Below are 15,273 nucleotides of genomic sequence, written 5' to 3' on the forward strand. Positions count from 1 at the left end.
AATATATTATTCCATATATTGGATTAGAATTCTGAGAGCTGGTGAAGTATACTAGCTAGTGCCTAAGCTGTGAATAGGACTTTCCTGGTTCAGCTCTTCCCTCTGCCATGAACTCTCTGTTAAAGTGCACACTGTATCCGGGGCGGAGAGGCATGTGGATGCTTCAGAAGGGAAAGGGGAATTATTTCTCTTTACCACTTCATAACCTCCTGTTCTGCAGTTGGACTCCTTGTGTTAGCTCTTTAGCTGGTGCAAGTCCAAGGAGAAGAAATTGGGTTTGAAAAGGACAGGTTAGGATCTGGTGTGTGCAAGAGGAGACAGATCTGATGCCTGCCTGTTCCTTCCCCCTCCCCACCCAGTTCCACTCCCTCCCCTCCCCTGTCCCCAATGCGTGCAAAATGTGCATGCAAAATGGCCACTGATGGAATGCTTCGTAGGCAGCCATTTTACAATAGCAGAACACACGTAACGGGCTCTGTAGTACATTCAATCTTGGAAGGATAGGGCTGTAGGTAACCTAAGGCAAACCACTCTTTTTCAGCCCCAAATTCAATATGAGGTTAATGTACTCACTTTCCTTGTATGATCAATGTAAGGATTGCATCGAGATAATTCATGTGGAACATTTCACACACTAAAAAACATGCTGTATGAATGCTATGTACTATTATTTATCCAAAAGCATAATCCTGTTGTTGCTTGGAATGAAAGATCTTGTTCCATTCCATACATAATATAGTTGCAATATAGAGAACATTTTTTGTTCTTTTATGAAATATACAACATCAAGGTTAAATTCATAGCATAGCAATATGTGACATTAGGGGCATCTATGCATGATTAGTATAAAATATAATACCAAATGCTTTTTAATTGATCCATTTTGGGTTTTAGTTTCCAGGATATTAAGTAAAGAAAAAGGAGATGTCTGTCTAACACAAGACAGGTGGTTACTGTACAGTCTTTATGGAGCTCTGATTACTTTTGGTTCTAACATAAAAATTTCAAGTATTTCATGCAGCTGTGCAATGTAGATTATTAAACTCTGAAATGATCCAGAATTGTAAAGATAATTCTTTCCACACTGCAATCCAATCAAAATGTTAATCATCTGCTAGAACTGGTCAAAATTTGCCTTTTTATTAAGGTTTAACTATTCTGTTGGATTATGGTAATTTCCCAGGACAATGATATTTTTTCCAAATACATCATGGTCCTTTCCATACTACAACTCCATACAATCAAGGGGAAAAAATTATTTTGTCACTTTTTATCTGAGCTACACTTCACAACTCTATTGAATAGCAGTTTCAGTTCATTCCTTTGGAATGCAGTTGACTATTTTAAAAAATGATAATCCTTTGGAAGCATAAAATACAGGCATCACCCCCATATTCGCAGGTCCCATATCCATGATTCTCAAATTCACAGTTCTGACTCACCACTCTTTGTTTGCAAATGCTTTGCAAAAGGAACATTTTTCTTCCTTTCACTTTGGAACAGGAAGTAGACCACGAGAATCTACTCATAGCTGCTAGAGGAATCCAACAGTAGGCAATAGTGAGAACGCTAACAGGAAGTTGTCTGCTATCCACTTCCTGCTAATGTTCTCCTGTAGCATTCCTCTAACACAGGGGTGGCCAACCTTTCAACTTTAGGGCTTCTGGACCAGTGATGTAGCTAAGGGGATGCAGGGGGGTAGTAGTTGCACCAGGCAACAAGCTTGAGGGGAACAACAAGCTGAGCTTGATACTAATGGCCAAAATTGTGAAAACCTTGGTATGTATGAATAATACCATCATGTTATATATCTTTGGATAGGTAATTTAATGCAGAATGCAATGAAACAAACCACATTGGAATATCTGTATTCTATCAAAGGTTACGCCCAATTAACCAGAAAATGAAAGCACAACTGCCTTATGGAACAAAAAGTGGATTTTTAGTCAAAACAAACCATAGCTTAGGCCATCCAGTAATTTAGCTGGCACATATCCAAATGAACCCAGGAAGGCAGGTTGAGGTCTGGAAGGCAGCTAGGATATTGGTGGTGGCACTGCCACTGATACTGCCCACTTCCAGCCCTCATTCCATCCCCTGTTCTGCCCCATCTCCTCCCTGTTCCTCTCCCTCCCTGCCCCATTCCAACCCTTCCTCATCTCCCTTCCACTGCCATTCTGACTTGTCAGCGCTGGGTGATGTGGGGAATGTGCTGGCATGAACCCACAGCCACTCATGACTTGTGGCAACCTGGCTCTGCGATAGTGTGCCACCTTTTGCGACAGCCGTAAAGAAACTTACACCACAGGTATGCTAGTTCCAGCAACATAAGACCCATGTAGGATTGGGTAACAAAATACACACACACACACACACACACACACACACACACAAATTATCATCTTAGTGAGCCATTTGGGGATCAAAATGTTTTCTCAGATCCCTTCAGTTTAATATGAACATAGAGTCTTCCCATTTCTCACATGTCAGCAACCAATGAGGAAACTCATTCTTGAGCTGCTCATTTATAATGGTACAAGAAAACCTTCTTCGAAGGGGCCACTATACTGTACTTAAAAATTCCTAAGGGAGGGAAATCTAAAAGACCCTTTATGGAACTATGAAACATTTGATATGACAAATACTTCATAAGAGGAAAAAAGTGTCATTTAAAAGATGAATTGCACACAGTTGAAACAACCCTGCAGTGCTTTTTGCCTTCTCTCCCCTGACTCTGAATATGTCGTAAATGTACCAGAAACAAGGGTGTTCGTACAATTACCAAAACTTTGCTGATCCTTCATGTTTAAGCTTTGTTTTGAAAAGGCCCATTATAGTGTATCTAGGGAAACATGCCGGTCTGAACTGCAGTAGTGACATTTCTGAGGGGGAGGGAAAGCTGAAGCAATTGTTATTTTATAGACTGTCTTGTTCCAAATGTCTGTTTTTATTCACGTACTTTGTAAACAAAAATATGGTGTTTCATATTACTTTCTCACCTAATGTGTGATGGATTGCTTATTTTTCCAAGACGAATATCAGAAAATAATGAGGAAAAATGCCCTTTAGTGTTTGCATGTCAAAGCACAGATTCAAAAATGCCAGGTGGGACAACCCTCCTGTGCTCCTTTGGAGGCTGGGCTTGCACATTTCCATGCTCTTCCACTGAAAACTCCCAGCACATACAGAATGAACACATTGGGTGAAGCTGTCTGCCCTAACCTTCTTCCCGATGAACTTACTTTCCTTATGCAAAGTACTTTTTAACATGGGTAAATGCAGCCGTGATGATAATAATAGGTTATTTAAATCCCTCTCAACTGTTCAGATTTTCTAGTTTTGCAACATGGCTGGCTTAAATTACTGTGTGTATAGTAAACCAAAATCAGCTGTTAATAGGAAAATACATCTACAAGGAAGCATTCAAATACGCATTTTTACAAGTAATACTAGGCAATCTCCCATCAGCTCAATTCAGAATCTGCTCTATATTAACAAACTTTCTGAGCATTCAAAAACAGTTAACGTTCTCTGAGAGTTCTTTCAAAGCATATGCACATTGACTCCACACACATGCACGAAGCTAAGCAGGGTCAGGCCTGGTTAGTACTTGGATGGGAGACCGCCTGGGAATACCGGGTGTTGTAGGCTTATACCATAGTCTTTCAAGACTGAAGGTTGCCAACCATTATGTATTTCCTTGAGAATTGTCATTTGATTTCACTTGTCCTGCACCCAGCCTGAGCCATGGCAGAAAACCATCTGGAAACTCAAACTTCCCTCTTTAGACAAACACACCTAAAACCAAGACAAAGACTTGGGGTACAAAAATCAAGAAAAAGTCAAAACAGAGAAGATACTCAGCAAACAAAAGGCGGCATTGCTGGATGGTCTTGCGACATGTTTCACAGCAAATCAACAAGCCTTTCAATGAGAGGGAGGGGTTAATATTCATGATCTTCTATGCTTGGCCAATGAAGCCCCTGGTTTGCTAAAAGCGAACTCTGCATGTTCAGGACCCAACAATCAGAGCTACAAAACTACAGGGGGAAATTGTGTTTGAGTCATAATGGGCCTCAACATTGCAAACAGAATTACAAACAGCATTACATTTTGTATCCTGCTCCAGTATGAGCTGGGGCAATATTTCTGCTTGCAACATTCCATACATTCTGTAGTGGCACAGTCCCAGGAGAGCTGTACTATTTGATTTGTCTGAACACATAGTCCAGTTGTAAGCACCAAGACTGGCATCAGAGGTCAACAAGGTGAGCCAGCTGTTGAGACTTCAGGCAGGGTGGCATCAGGGGTCAGCTAAGTTCAGCAATGGCCATCAAAAGGCCCACCTGCCTGGGCTGGTGCCAGAATCCTCAATACTTATGTATGTACAGAGTTGCCACATAATGTGCTATCAGGAGGCAGGCAGGGGTACCATGGGGGACAGTGCAGGGATTTTACTCCAGTGGTCCAAGGCATTGATTCAGGGGCTCTCATAGGTCCACTGCTGTGCTGTGCTATGCTGACCTGTCCCCTTCCATTAATTTGCTTTTCTTAGCTACCCACCTAGGGCCCAATCCAAAACTGGGTCAGTGCCAGTGCTGAACCCTAGCAGTGGTGCGGGGTGCCATAAAGTGCCATAAAGCATGGCTACAGCACCCAGTGAGTAGGGAGTGCTGACGCTGGGCCCGTGCCAGGCACAAAGCCCAGCATTGGCAAGAAGAGGAAGCACTGCTGTCAGGGGTAAGTGCAACCACTGGGCAGTAGCGTGGCCTCTGGGGGCGGGGGAGGAACTGGGGCAGGAATGGCTCTGCTCCACCATATCCTGAACTCTGTGTTGTTTCAGAAAGCCTGACATGGATTCTCTCTAGTCTGTGCCAGCAAAATAGGAAACAAAAGTCCCCTTCCCCTGAGGAGACCTCTGGCTGCTTCTCAGCACCCACTGGATACAGCAGTAGTCACTTTGGTGTCACTGCTCCAGTGGATGCTGGGAAGCTCGGGATTGGGTTGTTAGTCACTGAAGAGGAAACAAGACCATTGTCATGGTTTTAATTTGGGCTTTCTGACTGATCAGTGTTCGACAATGTAATCCATTTACATGGAGCCGCTCAATTAGGGACGTACTGTGTAATTATACAAATTGTTAGGCAAACGATATTTCCCCATGGAAAACCAACTTAGGCACTTGTTAGTATATCTCAAAGTACAGAACACTATTTTTTGGGCCTAGTCTGTTTTCAATGCCAAGCAAAATGTTAGCTTCTCTTATTGAGCAGTAAAAGCATTCAAAACTGTTAAACAGAAACAATTTTTCTTCGCCGTACTGTTTGTTCCACTATAAATCACTGCTGCTTCAGGAAAAACAATGACACAACACCACATATTTCAATATAAAAATTCTACACCTGAAATACACTGTGCTCTGAATGTAGCAATAATCACCATCATAAAATATATAGTCCATCTATACCAATCTGAAATATCATCTATATTCTATAGGGCAGAAACTCTATAGCGCAGCAATACTGATGTCTTGAGAGATACCACTGGAGTATCATATAGATACACAAAGTGTGTATCCAAAATGAGTGATGTTCTACTGTACCAGTAAGACATTCCACAAAAAAACAAACAAAGCATAATTGACAAGCAACAGTTATCGAATCATCTGTAAAACGCACTTTGTTTCTTAGAGGGTGACAATGTAGAATGAGAAGGCAATGGCAACTTGCTCCAAATGCTTCCACACTTTACAGAACAGATGCGCCAATTAAAACTGTCAATCAGTAATCAATTTGTTCCGAGACTGCCTGAGATGGGGCTCCGTTGCAGCATTTGTGTTCTCTTAAGGGTAGCAAAGGATGCAGCATTCAGCTCCCAGCTGTCAGCAAGATTTCGCTGAGTGAAGGTCTGTTCTATAACTGCAGTCTGTTCGACACCCCCTCTAAGGCACTGTGTGCCTCCGAAAGATTACTGTGGCTAAGAAATGTTGAATTGCACAAGAACTGTGCTACTGTTTAACCAGGCTCACATAAATAACATAGCTTCCCTGTACTTCTCTCTGTGGGGCCTCTGGCTTCCCCACTTTCTCATTAATGCATGTCTTGGTTAGCATATAACTGTCTGATCAATATACATTGATGAAGCCTTAACCATCCACAAAGAATATCAAGGCGGTGTTGATTAATATCCAATCAAGTTTATGCATGCTTCAATTGCTGGCAATGCTGTAAAAGTGAAGGCTAGAGAAAACTCATGAATATTTCCCCACACACACACACACACAAATTTTCTCTTTACAAATTTCTCCTCCTTCAATTACTTCACATATCTTGTCATACTCTGCAGCAGTAGTATCACCTAGCTTCAGAAAGCACCAGTATCTTGTTTACTAGGGCAGCTGCTGCTCTCCCCTTTCTGTAAAAAAAAGGGGAGGGAATGATGCTGTAGCTACTGCTACTGATGCGTAGGACAGGTCACTATGTGGCTTCTCTTCATAAACACTGGAAAAATACCAAGGGTTAAGTTTCTCTCCATGATGGTCCTGATCATCGGTGGAAGCAGCGTCTGTACCTTTCTTCTGGATTTTAATAAGCACAGAGAGCAGTCAAATGTGCCTACGTCCTCATTAGGGTGCTACCACACATCAGTCCTGACACTGACACAGTCTTTCTCACTGATTGTCCCATACAGAGTCAGCACACCCACACAAACACAATCTATCACAGGGAACACCATCTAAACGCAGGGAAGCTGCTCTGCCAATCGCTCTTCATCGAAAGTTAGAATGGCTCTCTTGTGAACCGATTCAGCCGCCACAGGAGATCCTCACCCCATTGCTGCCAGGGTTACCATCATGAGGAAAATACCACCTGTGACCAAACACAGGTGCAGCTTCACTGCATTGTCTCCCTGATTACAGCTACGCAATTTTAAAGGTGCCATCGTGACGGAGCTCAAGGTTTCAAATTATACGCAACAATCACTCTGCAGATGCATTGCTGGGGAAAATGTGGTGCATTGCATTGCTTTTTGAAACCAAAAAGTATAAATCAGCATAGTATGAATGGCCTTCCTTATTTTTCTGATGGCTCCATTAAGACAGTAGGAGGGGCGGCAAGGAGAGTCCAATCTGCACTCTTGTGTGAAGGTAACTGCAGGCATGGAGGCCTCTAGGCCTTGGCATATGTCAAAAATGTCATCAAGGAAGAGCTTAGAAGTAGAAGCTTCTGTCAACTGTTACCCTGCACATGCCTGATCTCGTCTGATCTCAGAAGCTAAGCAGGGTCAGGCCTAGTTAGTCCTTGGATGGGAGACCACCTGGGAATACCGGGTGCTGTAGGCTTATACCATAGTCTTTCAAGACTGAAGGTTGCCAACCAGGCCTAGTACAATTTGGGGCAATGGAGGGCACAAACCAGAGAATGTAGTAGTTCACTTCAGAATCCACAGTGCGCTTTCAAATTCTACAAATAATCTATTTCTTGAGTCAAGTGGAAAGAATCATTTCATGGAATTGTCTAAGGCTGAGTGTACCCATTTCTGGAGTTGGATTCTAGAAGTATGGTAATTTCTCCTATGTTCGAATAAATGACAGCCCAAGCTATGCATGTCTACTCAGAAGTAAATCTCATTATAGTCAATGGGGCTTATTCCCAGGTAAGTGTGCATAGGATTGCAGCCCCAGATAGTTAAACAGAGTAATCATTATTGACCATAACAAATATCTAGTTTTAGATGAGAGAATACAGGAGAATACAAAATTGTGTGCAATGGTCCTGCAAGGTACTCAATAAACTGAACCATTAACATGGCTAAATGAGAGCTGAAATAACAGACATAACTGACTCTGTGCACCCAGTAATGCCAAGTTTTAAAATTTTTTTATTTAATATCTAGTATAATGCAAATTACTACATCTAGAGAATGCTGGATGGATATTTTTCACTGTACTAATCCTTCTCAGTATTTTAGTTTAAAACTCATCAGTATTTGAATTTAATCATCAGCCTTCACCATCCTCACACTTGATAAGGTTGAAAAATCCTGTTAGAACAGATGGCTTTCTTGATTGACGGCCTAATGAACAATTTCTTCTCTCTCTATTCATTTGAACAGGACAGTGTTTTAAGGATTCCACCAGTCGACTTGCCAAATTAACAACAGGCACCACTTACGGTGTAAAATCAAAAAAGCATAATTCACTTAGAACCCAATCCTATCCCCCGCCACTTCATAGCATGTAGCACCATCAGTAGAGGCTGTTCTGCATGCTGGGGGGGGGGGGGAGATAGCCAGAGAGGCAAACCAGAAGGCTATCTATGGTTCTCCTGGGTCCCACATTAGCCACTGAGCTGGCATAAGTTCAAGGGTGCAACTGAGGGCGCAATCCAAAAAAGGGCATAGGTGTCCTGAAAGTGCACTTTTGCGCCACCAAGAGAGGAAGGAGGTCAGTGCATGGATGTGTGCCGGCCTCCAGAAGCCTCTTGAGGTGCTGCAGAGCCAAGTGGCCCCACTGGGTGAAGCAATTGTGGCAAAGCAATTCCCCTTGCCCTGGGCTAAGCCACTTTTGGGTCCAACCCTGCTTTGGATGCAGGGCTGGGCTAATGGTGTACCTGCTCCATGGCAGGTTAGAATTGGGCTGTGGGATGCATTCCAGGGAATGGTGATAGGATCCAGAGTGTGTGACTGCTGCTGGATCCACCTCCTCTCTTCCCAACTTAAGTTCAATTCCTCCTCTGAAATTCCCCATTACTCCGCCTCCCGTCACACATCTCAACCCTAGTGACAACCTACCAGCATTGCTTGCTGTCCAGCTGAGCCTGGTTCATGCACAGCACCACTGACTGTTTCTGCTAGTGGCTCCATTACATGTTTCAGCTACACAATGTTTCCACTGCTGTAGGGACTTTTGTGGCAGCCGAATGCTTGTTCAGGATTCGCAAAAGGCCCATAGAATGGGCAAAATGGCCCATAGGCTATTAGCGACCTTTGTATGGGGGGGGGGAACAATAGCAAATTCAGACATGTGTCCTATCCCAATTTTCCCTATCCTACCGACTATGCCAATTTGTCCTGTCCAAATATTCCAACTCCCTTCTAATGCCCACTTTTTGGCTAATTAACAACCTCCTTTTCCAAGAACAACAGCTGTGGTGTGCAAAGAACAGAACTCCTTATCAGTTGAGCAATTAACAAGAATTTATTGCAACAAACACATACACTCCCTGCAATTCCTCTTGTCCAGAGACTTTACCTCCCCAAAACTCCACTTAACTTAGTGGGTAGAAGTCTGAAGCCTCCAGTCCAGTCCAGTATTCTGCAGTCCAATCCTTCCCGTAGCAGTCCACTGCAGCAGAGTCCCTTCCTCTGTAGCAGAGTCCTCCAGCAGTATCCTGGCAGTCCCCTTCTCCTGTAGGTCCTGGTCCGTCCGTGTCCTGTAGGTCTGGGGTCCTGGTGTAGCATAGGTCTGGGTCAGGTAGCTCTTGGTCAGGTTTCCTCTGGGTCAGATAGCCTCAAGTCCTTCTGAAGCTGCCTTTTATCCTGCAGCCCCTTGTTAAGTCCAAATGCAGCTCAGCTGTGAGCTACCTTGTTAGCTCATTTAAAGTCCCATCAAGGTCAAATGAAGCTCAGGTGTTGATGCAGGTCTCCATTGGCCTTGATTGATTACAGCTGTGGAGCCAGCCCTGCCCTTCCCAGGGCTGTCAAACAGCTGTCAAAACATGGAATAGCTGTCAACATCATATCATCCCCCTGATGATCTTCTGATCTTTCATTACAACATGTTGCTTAAGAGTGGGGCGCCTAATATAGCTATCAGGAAAGCCAGACCAAGAAGAATCAACTTCTATTGGTTTTGTGAATATGTTTTCTAAGGTCACACTAATTATTGATCACTATAAAAAGAACCAAAGGGAGGACGGAAAAAAATGTTCATAAGCACCTGGTTTTACTTTCTTTTAAATCATATTGGAATTTTGACTCTGAATCATTCTTCATTGGGGCTGGTCAAGAGCCAACATTCTCCTCTTCCACTCCTGATCATTCTCTAGAGTCTGGAGAGTGATCAAGTGGGGAAAGAGATGGCTGTTGACTGGCAGACACTTCAGCTATTGCATCCCTTCCTGATCAATCTTCAGCCAAAAGGGCGGTGGCAGCACACACACATATAGCTAATACATATACAGCTAATATAGACACCCACTAAAAGGGGGGAAGTGGCCGGCCCTGTGCCCGTGCATGGAGCTTGGACAACTTTGATCCAGGCAAACTTTTATCCCAGTCATGAATTGACATACTTCCTGATTTTGCTGTCTATTGTCTATTGTCAATCATGTGTTGTAAAATGTGGCAGATCTAACTGGCAGATCTAACTTGCACAATACAGGCAGTATTGTGGGAAGAATAATGTTAGGAACAGTTTTTGTTCGATGAAACAGGACATCCAGAAACTTGCTGGTAATCTCTGCCTTAATTAGCCTTTCCTACATTTCTGTACCCAACTTTAGCTGACACAATGTTTTTGTCTGTATGTATCTCAAAGGACAACTACAAACTAAGAATCTGGGAAGCCAGCCACTGTGTTCTATTTACACAATTAGGCTTAAAAATGAAAAAGAAACCACAGTCTGACTCATTCAGGTCAATTTACTATCCATTCCAATATTCTGGCTCTCATGGCGGCCATAACCGGTTGCAACTGAAAAAACGTGAAGCAGCACTAGAGATCTCTATTTTAAAAATCATTCTACAAAGTCAAACCTCCAAAACAAAGTTTTGACATTTTTCACTTTTTGAAATCTGAATTCTGAAATGCTGATGAAGTTTACACTCATACAAAGTTTAGAGTTTTAGAAAAGAGAGGGTTTCTTGCAAATGTGTCCTAGCCAGGCTTGTTTCCATGACAAAGTGCTGAAAAAATTGCAGAATGAAACATCGGACTTGTTTAACAACATGGATTTTAATCTTTTGTCATAGCCATGGTCGTCCAACCTGGATATGTTAAATTGTTGGGTTTCTGCAAAGTTCTCTCTCTTTTTCAACAGAAGGAATTTAGAATCAATGTTAAATCTTCAGGGTAGGATCTCTAACCTTTTTAAAACAAAATAAGAGATTAATTTATTTGTTAGAACCCAAAGTCCTAATCTGGGCATGCCCAAAGAATTTTAGCAAATTTTTAATCTTGAAATGTCCCTTTCCCCTTCCCCCCCACCATATCACAAATTGATTTTGAAATCCCACTCGGATTCAGAAGTGGTGCGCTAGTGGAACTGGGCAGTCCAAACCTATGCTGGCCACTGCACCACAGTACAGTGGTATCGCTCACCAGTACAGTGCAGCTGCTGCTCTATCCTGCATGGCCAAGGAGGCAGCCAGAGGTATCCTCGGGATAAGGGATCATTGGTTGTCAAAAATGCTACATTTGTTTCTAAGAACTGGGTTTGAATGGCTTGCTAGCTGCAACTGAACACAAACTGCATTTACTAGAAATGTGGCGATATGCTTTTTATCACTTTAGATTAGCATATGTGTTTCATGTTCTGTAGGTGATAATATAGCTATCTTTAGAGAAAGGAAAGCTGTGAGAAGCCCCATTGCAGGGCTTGGGGCTTCCACCGAGGAAACCTCCTATGGCCCCAGCAGGGCCACTGGTTACAGTGGTTGCCATTTTGGTGCCTGGCAACACTGCTGGGGATAGGATTGGGCTGCCCAGCAGGTTATGTTCAGTCTACGGGTCCAATCCTATCCAACTTTCCAGCACTGGTGCAACCTCAATGCAGCCCCAAGGTAAGGGAACAAATGCTCCCATACCTTGAGGAGGCCTCTGTGACTGCTACCCCAACACAGGAAGCAGTGCATACCCCATTGGCACAGTAGCGCTGGCACTGGAAAATTGGAAAGGATTGAGCCCTAAGGCAGGTTCATATGTTGGCACCAATGACTTAGTGGTCCATCATCTCCTCATTTTCGGTTTCCAGATTTTTTCAGGCTGTTGTGCATGATAACAACATGAAATGTTGACATTTTTTCCATGCCAGTTATCAATGAGCACAGGAGTGCTCATTGTATATTGAATACACATCAATGTACATTGAATAAACATCAACATTCCTTTTTGCACGTGTGTTTCAATCACTGCACATACACACTTTTTCATTATAAGAGGAAAGGGCTTGAACTGAAAACTGTAGCAAACTGGTCATCATGCACAAATTCTGACATTAACTGTGGAAATTCACATTGTTGAACAGGGAGGAAAGCAGAGCAGAACTAACCCATGGAGCAATAGCAACATGGAACAGAGACATCCACTCATCCCTTATTATAATGCCAAGACTTTCCTCTTTGCTTGCTAAAGATAGCTATATGTTATCACCTACAGAATATGAAGAACATATGCTGATCTAAAGAACGTATCACAATTCTAGTAAATGCAATTTGTGTTCAGTTGCAGCTAGCAAGCCATTCCAACCCTCTTCCTTGAAACAAATGTTGCATTCTTGACAACATTTTATCATTCTTTCCACAAGGAATTCAGGTCATTTTATTCAAAGTATAAGGGACTGTTTACTCCATCCAAAATTACAAGGTAATAAATGTATAATGTCAAAGTTTAACTATGCAAACCACTGTTAATTACCCATCCCCAAGTGATTATTTGAAGCAAAACAAGAAGTAAAAGAATGGTTGTTTCATTGCACAAAATACTTGGAGCATAAATTGCCATCTAGCACAGGATAAGAGTGCCTCCATGTGGCAAATATCTAAATTCCAGTTAGGAAGTTTAACTTTGGGAAAAAGTTAAAATTATAAGTATTTAAGGAATTCAATTGAAAAAAGTAGACCCATCAACTTTTGTGTTCAGATCATTTTATCCAATACACTGTTTGAAGATATTTATGTGTGCAGTTTAATAGGATCAAAAGTGTGCTGTTGAAACCTACAATTACACTGCATTAGTCCTAGAATGGGTACTCATGACAGATAAAATGTCTTCTGTTACTACTGATAGTTATCTTCAATTAGATCTTTTTAATGGTTATATAAAGCATAGCTTATACAATCTATGAAACTCGCAGACTATGAAACTAGCAGAAAAGTTTATTACTTTTCTGTAAACAGTTCCCACCCACTTTCATGGCACATCACTGCTCAGAGTTGGTGAGCACATCAAGCAAAATCCTTATTTTGATGGCTTCTATGTGAAAATTGCAGGATTCGATCAGTCTTCAGCTAGTCCAGCATTCTGTTCCTCCAGAGGTCAGGATGATGGCTCTGAGAAGCTTACAAAGTGTATGAAAGTCACAGAGGAACCTCCTGAAAACTAGTAAAGCAGTAGTGATGGGTCGCCACTGCTGCTGCTATTACTACTACTGCATATAATGCAGGTCTTTTGTTCTTCTCCTACTTATTACTACAACAACTACTATGACTAACATGTATACCACCACTCATATTCTTCTTCTGTTACTCCTACTATTATTACTATTGCTGCTGCTGCTGCTGCTGCTGCTGCTGCTACAGATTTATTAAGATCCTAATACAGGCATTTTTAACTAAAGGGAATATTTAAGTGTAGTTGTAGAAGAGATCCCACTACAGCTCCTGTTACTTCTAAACAATACCTTAGCCCCATAGTATGTGTCTTTTCTGCTACTGTTGCTACTATTACCCATTTGTTCAGCACAAGCAGTGTGCTTTTGTCATTCAGAATTTCTATTCTAATCCATGATAGGTCAGAGTGGAAGGTTGTGCCCAGAGAGACTTCTAAGGGCAAATACGTGAGAACTGTGAAGAAAGAACTGCAGGTTACGAAGGACACTAGCTCTGGAAGAAAAGAAAAATCCTCTTTCAGGATCCAATACAGTGGTAATAGGGCTACAATAAACTGGCATGCTTATACAGATCAGTCTGGAGAGGTGAATTTTAGGCTCCTTGGGAGTTGCACATTTGATGGAATGGAGAGTGCAATTTAAGGGGATATTGGATGATGCACTGTTTCAAATCATTGAATTACGACAGGCCACACATTACAGGGACATGAAGTGATCAGGACTGTATAGTGTGGCAGACAAAGGAACTCCTGGTTCGTATCTATGACCTTGAAGCAAAGTAGAGAATGACTAACAGTCTGATTAACAGAAGCCACCATATTCAGAATGGAATGCGTTTTCTTTAATTGAAATGATTGTGTTCTTATGTTCTTATGAACCAAATGGCCAAAGAATATATTAATTCATTATAACCAGAAATTGTTTATACAGGTGAGGCTTTGTATCTACAGGGGATCCATTCTCGCACCCCACACAGATACCGAAAATCACAGATAAGTGAATCTGCAATCTTCAGCCCTTTATGCCCTCCAAAGGGAATAGGAGCTGTGCTCCAGTTCCCTCCGGAGGGCTTTCTGAAGCCACTGTGGAATTCAGAACGGCCCATGGAGACAAAAAACAAAAACAAAAATGCCTGGCCCAACAAGGGACCTGCATTGGTCCAGATCCATGGATGTAAAATCTTTGGATAAACAGGCTCCACCTGTATTAGGAAAGTATAGGTGGCCACAGATGTGGCCTGTTTTATACAAGGAGGGTGAAAAGAAGCAGCTTTTTTTCTTTTCAGCTAAACAGGATAAAGTGTATAATGCCATCTCAGTGCTGAGTGTATTGATGTGTTAGATTATATTAATAATGAGTGACATATCTGTTATGGGATGTTGGTAAGGTGGAGCAATGACCTGTACTTTGCAGGTTTCATAGATGTGTCTCTGCATCCCCTGCACAGACAAACGTATTTCACTTTACCAGTCCCAGTGAGGTTCAGCCTTGTTGGATCGCAAAGATTCAGGTCTTGCCCTTAATGTAGCAGTGTACACAAGTGCAACACTTTAATTGCTAATAGAAAGGAATAGCAAGTTTGTCGTGATGGATCTGACTTGCTCCATTTTCTCTGAGGCGTGTTACTCCATTCCTCTGGCCATGTGACAGCCTTCCAGCTAAGTGCAGATAATGCTGCTTTTAAAAGTATTGCTGCTTGGAAGAGGAATGCATGAATAATCGAGAATGGAACAGTTTTGTCAAAGCAAAACTTAAGATGGCTTTTACTGAAGGGATGCTGAGCATTATCTACTCCCATGGCCAACGCTTCAAGCGCATATCAGTCCCATCTCCGTCAGTTCAGCTGTGCCTGAAGTGGTGGCTGAGGCAGGGGACTGGAGAACACAGAAGGGCATTTAAGAGCAAATTACTGCTTTCTAGTATTTCCAAGATGCTATTAGAT

The 15,273-nt window shown here is 42.3% G+C and overlaps 1 pseudogene; it reads left to right on the forward strand.

Annotated features, from left to right (window-relative positions):
- The first annotated feature begins 7,228 nt into the window (after positions 1 to 7,228).
- On the forward strand, positions 7,229 to 7,342 carry LOC136637756 (5S ribosomal RNA; annotated as a pseudogene).
- Positions 7,343 to 15,273: the final 7,931 nt, after the last annotated feature.

Source organism: Tiliqua scincoides, chromosome 1, assembly GCF_035046505.1.
Source record: "Tiliqua scincoides isolate rTilSci1 chromosome 1, rTilSci1.hap2, whole genome shotgun sequence".
NCBI lineage: Eukaryota > Metazoa > Chordata > Lepidosauria > Squamata > Scincidae > Tiliqua > Tiliqua scincoides.